Here is an 8,353-nt window from a genome sequence, read left to right as displayed (position 1 = left end):
TGAAAAGCATTTTTAAATGTTTAAGCAGGAAATGGACAATCAATTATGAAAAGTAAACACATAAAGGCTCGCCCCTCGGGCATAGTATCAACAATTTGCCCCTCGAGCAATATCTCAGAACAGTACTAGCCCCTCGGGCTATCACATAGAACAATACCAGCCCCTCGGGCTCAATCTCATATCACAATGGGTACCCGTGCACATTGGGGGTGTGCAGACTCCTAGAGGGGCCCATTACGGCCCAAGCGTAATAACAAGCCATCTCGTGACATCAAATCTAGGCCCTCGGCCTCATATCGATCAAGCTACCTCGTGGCGTACATATCTCAGGCCCTCGGCCTCAAATCAGTATCAGTGTTGCCTCACAACATAGGCCCTCGGCCTTACTCAGTCAAAAATCCTCACAAGCCCCTCGGGCAATAGTAAAACAATGTTTCTCAGCCCAAACATCATTTAAAATATCATTTAAGTATTAAAATTGAGTAAACATGGATGAGTAGTAAAACAGTGGAAAATAACATGACTGAGTTCAAGTATAAAGTCAAAACAGTGAGGAAATATCAATAAAAATCCCCGAAGGGTTCAAGTAGTTGGCACTAGGCCCAAATATGACATTCAGCCCAAATAATGATGATAACAAATAGTTTTCAATCAAAACGCGGTAAAATCATCAATCGGGACGGACCAAGTCACAATCCCCAATAGTGCACGACCCCACGCTCGTCATCAAGCGTGTGCCTCACCTCAATATAGCACTACGATGTGCAATCCGAGGTTTCAAACCCTCAGAACATCATTTACAATCATTAATCACCTCGAACCGGCTAAATTTCTAGCTCGCGATGCCTTTGCCCATTGAATTGGCCTCCACGCGCGTCGAATCTATCCAAAATTAGAACAAGTATATCAACATATGCTAAGGGAACAAAGCCTAAGTAAAAACAATCAACAAAGGGCACAAATCCCGAAATTATCAAAACCCGACCCTTGGGCCCACTTCTCGAAAATAAATTTTTTTTACATCAATAGATTCCTCATATCCCCACGAGTCTATGCATATCAAGAATACCAAAATTGGTGTTCAAATGACCCTTCAAATCCTCATTTTAAGGCCTCTTAAACTCAAGCCCTAATCCCCCATTTTCAGCCCTTTAATTCCTTTAGTTACAACCTTAATCCATGAAATACTACCATATAAATGTGTTTTAGGTCCAAAATCCTTACTTTAATGAAGTTCCCTTGAAATCTTCCTTCCAAATCGTACAAAAGTTCTCAAGCCGAAGTCAAAATGGTGAAAATCTTCCAAAAATTGCGAAGGCAAGCTCATATACATTCTGCCCAGACATTGTCGCATCTGCGACTCACCAACCGCTTCTGCGGTACCGCATTTGCGGTCAAACCTCCGCTTCTGCGGAAATTCATTAATCCAACCTAAACCGCATCTGCGATCCAATCGCCGCATCTGCGGCTCCGCAGGTGCGGCCCCCATAACGCATCTGCGGTTCAAGACATCCCTCAGCCTTTCCGCTTTTGCGACACACTCAATGCACCTGCGACACCGCACTTGCAGTCCCCAAATCGCAGGTGCGAAAACACTAGAAGCGGCAAACTTCAGCAGCTACAATAACCTTCCACTTCTCCGTTAACCACCCGAAATCATCGTGAGGCCCCCGGTACCTCAACCAAAAGCACAAAAATAACCCAATACCTTATTCAAACTTGTTCCAATCATTAAAATACGTCAAACAACATTAAATTACCCAAAACACATCGGATTCAAGCTAAACTTTCTAAAATTATCCAAATTACGCTTTCGATCAAAAACCCAACCGAACCATGTCCGAATGACCTAAAGTTTTACACACACATCCCAAATGACATGATGAAGCTACTGTAACTCTCAGAATTCCATTCTGACCCCTATATCAAAATCTCGTCTATCAACCGGAAATTGCCAAAATATCAACTTCGCCAATTCAAGCCTAATTCTACTCCGAACTTACAAAACCCATTCCGATCACACTCCTAAGTCATAAATCACCTCCCGAAGTTAACCGAACCATCGGAACTCACATCTGAGCCCTCTAACACATAAGTCAACATCCGGTTGACTTTTCCAACTTAAGCCTTCTTAAAGAGACTAAGTGTCTCAAACCTTATCAAAACCACTCCAGACTCAATTCGACCAACCCGATACCACGAAATATGGATAACGAAGCATAAAGAAGTAGAAATGGGGAAAACAGAGCGGTAATTCATGAGACGACTGACTGGGCCGTCACATGGTTATTGCATCTTCCACCCCTGGGGGGACCTCTGACCCGGTTCCATTAGCAGTAAGCATGCCCCCTCATGATGATGGGGCTGCCATTGTTGCAGAGGATGATAGCTTCCCAACATTAGATGAAATAATCCCTCGCAAAGAGAATGCTAGGTCAGACTTCTCGAAGCGGCCCGAGGATGATCCTGAGCCTGTAGAATCTGAAATGAACGTGGCTGCCCTTGCTGAATTTAGGGCTAAATTTAGAATCCTGGCCCACATCGACCTGGTCCGGCCGTGATATAGTACAAGTTCACCACCCTGGATACTGTGTATTCTACGTGTATCCGTTCCTTGTGGGCTATTCGATTCCCCTTCCCTCATTGGCAAATGAATTCTGTCGTTATTATGGTGTCTTCCCAGCCCAACTTTCCCCTTACATCTACAAGCTTATCCTCACGTTGACAAAGTACAGAGAACTGGCCAGCCGCGGGATCTCTATTCACTATCTACTGTATCTCTATGCGAACAGTTTTCATAGGGGGACAATGTTACACCTTCATTACCATGGAGGCAAGAGTTTGGTAGTGAGTATGGATGATAAGGCCAATCATCGATTTTGGTTTAACTTTTTCTATGTCATGATCGAGGACGTAGTGATGAATACTATTGGATTTCCTGAGGCGTGGAACTATGCCCGTAAGTACCTCCACTGAATGTTCATTTCGCTTATTTTGGTAGTAGCGTAATCGTTCTATTTTTATATTTTTTTTGTTCAGTCGAGAAAGAGACCCCTCCATTGGTTGTAGACATTCAGGACTGGGTTAAATAGGTATTACCACATACTGTGGGGATTAGCAAATGGCCGGTCTTTTAAAAGAAGTTTGGGCCCAAGCCCCCAACGACTAGTGAGTTTTTAGTTGCTTCGGCCTTCAGGTCGTTATCTTTTATTGCATCATGGAGGGTTGACCTAACTTTGTTTTTGTTGTTAGGTTGAAGATCTTTGAGAAGGGAGAGGGCCCCTACTCATGTATTCTACCGAACAAGTGTCACTATGCGATCTACTCTTGTTGCGACTACAGATAAACCTGCCTAGCCGACCACTTCTTCTCAACCCCCGATATCGAGTAGGTCAAGTCAACCATCAGCGGCTCTAACAGCAGAGACTCTGGCCCCAACTGTGCTACATTTGATAGATGAGTCATCACCGAGCAAGGAAGACTTGGTCCTACTCAAGAAGAGGGGGTGGATGTCGACGACGGGGTAGTTAGAGCTAGAAAATCTATAAGGGGCGACCGTGAGCTAACCATTTCTGCATCGAAGGGAGAAATGGATCTACCGACTCCACCTTTGTTGTCTACTTGGGTCATGGAAGATGTTCCTTTGCCCGAGGTCGCGGTTGAAGTTGGAGGGCCATCTGAGGCTGTATATGCCGTGTTAAGGAACGAGTCATCGTCCTCAGAGCTGGTCGATGTTCCTTCGTCAACCGAGCAGAGAGCAAAGGGCATTTCCGAGTGCGCTTATGAAATCGGTTCTAACGTTGACCCCGAGGAGGTGCAGAGGTTCAATGAAGGATTCACTCAGATGGAGGTGCGATTAGAGGGGTCTTCTCGTACCATTGTGATACCCATGGATTATAATCTGTTGGTGAACACGGAGGACGTGGTCCCCTCCTTGGGTCCCCTCTGTTCTAATATGGAGGGCAGGACCCTAGAGACATTCAATGATGCCGCCATGTCATCGGGCATAGCCGGCCTCGCCCTGAGAGTAAGTTTTTCCGATCTTCCTAATATCTGTGCCTTGTATCTTTTTCTCTCTTGTTTTTTTAAACTTGAATTTATCTCTTTTGCTCTCTTTTTTATAGACCATTATCTTAGATACTGAGAGTGTTTGCCGAGAGGAGAGCTGTAGGGCTACTTTTAAGAAGATGGAAAGAAAGTACCACAAGTATCACAACAAGCACCACGAGATCTGTAGGTGGTTTGGTACGAGTGGTAATTTCCAAGCTATCAAAGACGAGCTGAGGTAGAATGCTTGTGAAGGTCATCAGTAAGTGCAGCGAGCTCGAGGGGGCGCTCAGGGACAAAGAAGAAGAGCTCGAAGTGAGCAAGAGAGTTGAGGCTGAGTATGCGAATCTTCAGACCCAAGTGGCATCTCTGCAGGCCAAGCTCGAGCAATGTTCGACCAGGGCTGACGCTTTGAATGATGAAGTCGTCGAGAAGATGAACGAGTTGGAGAAGGCTGGGTCGGCTCGGTTGGCAGCTTTAGAAAAGGTGGCAGCATTAGAAGATGCAATTTGCGTCCTCCGGTCTGAACGGGTGAACAATATAGAGACGACCACGCTCAGGAAGGAACGACTTGATGAACGGAATATGGGGCTGGAGAAAGAGGTCTCGAACCTTGGTGATCAAATCACCACTCTCGAGGCCGAGAAGATGCACTTATTGGCTCAACAATCCTCATCTCACACTTCTGCTTACCCCGATGTTCCGTGGGATTTGTATGAGAAGTGGATCCACGTCGAGGCCCATCTAGACATATTCAATAATTTGATGATGGTGGGTAGATTTCGGGTCGCCTGTGGTTACGATCCTGCTACGCCGGGGCCTGATGATGACGAAGAGGATTTGGACGGGATTGAACAGGTACCTGGTACGAGGACACATGCTCTGATGGCGAGGGTGATGCTGGCGAGAGTGATGCTAAGTAGTTATGCCTCTGTAATTTTTGTGTTCCTTTTTGCGGGCGTCTATTCAGCCCTTGTAAAAAATATATTTTTGATTGTGGAATGCTATTTTTTCTGATTGTCTCTGAATCTTCTGTTTGATATAGTATGTTTTTATCGTTTGGTCACCTTGACTATAAGAACTTTCAATTTAGTCGTGGTCAAGCTGGTAGATATTAACTCGAACAGGGTCGAGTGTGGATTGATTCGAACGAGGTCGAACATGAGTTAATTCGAATGAGGTTGAAGGTCACTTCAATTAATTCAGACGAGGTCAAATATGAGTTAATTCGAGCGATGTCGAATATCACTTTAATTAATTCAAACAAGGTCGAATGTGAGTTAATTCGAGCGGGGTCGAATGTCACTTTAATTAATTCAAACGAGGTCGAATGTAAGTTAATTTGAGCGAGGTCGAATGTGAGTTAATTCGAACGCGGTTGAATATGAATTAATTCGAGCGGGGTCAAATGTGAGTTAATTCGAACGATGTCGAATATGAGTTAAGTCGAACGAGCTCGAATGTCATTTAAATTAATTGATGCAGTGTTGTTTCGGCGAAAACATGGGCGAACTTCATGTATTTCTGGGCTGGCATTCTAGTCCTAGTCTATCTAGTCCTTTCATTGGTCGACCTGGAGAAATATTAAGAGGTTGGGCAATGAACTGATCAGTCTACGTCCTCATCTATTCATACTTTAGCTTGAAATATCCTCCTTTTCGCCTCATTAAAAACCTTCCCGAGAAAACCCAATTGGGACAAAACTCGGGTGAGGGAAAAAGAGTGCGACTTGGAGAACATTTTTTCTTAGAAGTTAAAGTACTTGAGGTGGGCGATGTTCTAGTTGTTTGGTAGTAGTTTTCCTTCCATCGTTTCTAGTTGAAATAACCCTTTGTTTGATGCTGCCGCAATTTTGTATGAGCCATGCATCCCAATTCGTTCCCAGCTTGCCCTCCCGCGGGTCTTTGCTTGCCTATGTTTTGGCCTTGAGTATGTAGTCCCTGACTTTGAGTAGTCTGTGTGAGCACGTGATTTTTTCCCTATGTGAATTACTCCCATAAATTCAAGAAAAATAAATTTTTCCCATTATTGGCAATTTCGTAGATTTTTGTAGCATTTTGTTAATCGTTTGCATTTGTCTGTACATGTTTAATTTTGCTTAATTCATGAAAATATAAAGATACATTGCATTTGCATTTATAACTTAATTTTACATTTTGGATTAATTATTAAATTAATTTTTTTGACAAAAATAGAAAAATCACAAAAAATAACTCATTTTGCAATTTTATTTTTAGCTTTGAATTTTGTAGTTTTCTTTTAATTTGATAATTAATTAGTTGTTTTAAATATTATTTTGAGTAATTAATCTAATTTAGTAGGATAATTTGGTTTAGGAATTAATTTAGGTTTTTATTTTTAATTTGAAAAGAAAAAGAATTTTGAAATTGAAAGAAAAAGAAAAGGAAATGAGAGATCTGATTTTTTGGGCCATTCTAATTAATTTCCCCAGGCCCAGACGATTTGTTGCCAATTACCCGCTTAAAATAGGCCCAAACCCGTGTCCCATACCCGGTCCGCTCCCTTATCTAACCAAACGACCCCATTTTGGATCCCACAATCCAAGTCATTGATCTCACTTGATCAAACGGTCGAGAACTGGGGCCCCTTTTAGTATATAGCTGTCTGAATAATTGACCCCCCTCTAACTCATCTCTCTCATTCTCCTTCATCTTCAGAGACCATCCCTAAATCCTAATGCGCCGCACCAATTCTCCACCATCTCCGGCCGGCGGCGCCACTCCCAATCCATCCCAAATCAACACCACAACACCCCCATGATCTATTCCTTCCCAATCCCTAACCAACTTCCCTCGAATCCCTCCATAATTGTTCGAATCTTCAATCTCAAAACTGACTCAAACCCTAAAATCTCAACATTCCCAATTTGTCACATGTCAATGAAGATTTAGGGTCAAAATTGATGTTATTTGTGTGTTTCCCGCGAGAACACTTGATTAACGTCAAGCTTGATCAAAAAATTGAAATACTTTGAAGAATTTTTCATTTCCCACTGTCCCAAACTGTCTCTTAAGGTATTTGTCCCAAACTCTCTGTTTGCTTTCCTTCTTCTTCGTTTTTCATTTAGTTCTCCTCACCTCTTCTTCTGTTTCTTTCTTTTATTTCTTATTTTTTTCTATTTCTTCAAATCAACTGTGTATGTATGTTAGTTTTAGAGTTTATTTTTGTTAGCGTTGTTTTTGGTCTTGAGATTTTTAGTAGTTTAATTTTCTGTTTCCATTTTTTTTCTTTGGGGCTCAGGGTTTCGTGAGTCCTTGTGACTCCATAGGCTTTTGTTTGTGTGGGATTGATTAGGTTCGATGTGAATTGGGTAAAGATTTCTATGAATCAGAAGCCCAAAGAGGGAATCAGCCCGGGTCTTGCAAGCCATGTCAGTTTAACCTTGGGTCAATTTGATCCGTTTGGTTCCTCAAGTAAAAACAAGGGGTTTATGGGTTAATTTAGGAATTATAGGTTGAGGAATCTTGTATAACTAACTTAGGAAGCTGCCTAGAAGGTGTGATTGGGACTAACTTAGAAAGCTGATTTTTAAACTAAGGGTGTAGGAGCAAGAAGTGAAATTGAAAAAGGATTAAAAGGCAAAAACTGAACTCATTTTCGGCTGCCCTAAAACTTCCCTATAAAGGCATTGTTTCTTCACTCTCAAGTGAGATTTAGAGACTAAAAAAATACTGAAAAAATTAAAAATAGCCGAGCATCTTTAAAAAACAAAAAAAAATACTGAAATTTGCTGGAGGTTTTCTGGGCTTCTGGTTCTTTGATTCTTTTGGTTGATAGGAGTTTCTACAAGTTTCCAAGTCGTGCATCTGGGTTAAGAAGAGTTTAATCTGATTTGAGAGCTTTGGTTTTGAGTTGCTGGTTTATTACTGTTACATTGCTGACTAGCCTGCTGCTATTGCTACTCCCTCACCCTCTTTGTTTTTCTCTTGGCTTTTCCAGGTACTGTTTTGGAACTATGGACATCACTCGAATGTAATGTGGAATTTCGGATTAGAAATGTGATAAAACTAGTGTTGTTTGTTGCTGAATTTCATTTCTTCTTCCTTCAATATCTTTTATGGCTGTAATACTTAGCTCTAGAGATATTTTGATTAGTCTATTGATCATGAGTGTGATGTACTAGCATTAGATTGAAGTTTTAAGTTGTATGATTCTTTTCTTAGTTTTCAGTTTGTTTGAAATTGGCTATAGGTGAAGGAAATGCCCTGTTGTGTTTACAATAACAATCTAGGCTTGTGTTGAATCGTTTGTTTGTGTTTGAATATTATTTTGTTGGACTTGATGT

The sequence above is a fragment of the Nicotiana sylvestris genome, chromosome 1 (genome assembly GCF_000393655.2).
Source record: "Nicotiana sylvestris chromosome 1, ASM39365v2, whole genome shotgun sequence".
In the NCBI taxonomy this organism is placed as follows: domain Eukaryota; kingdom Viridiplantae; phylum Streptophyta; class Magnoliopsida; order Solanales; family Solanaceae; genus Nicotiana; species Nicotiana sylvestris.
This window is presented reverse-complemented; position numbering follows the sequence as displayed.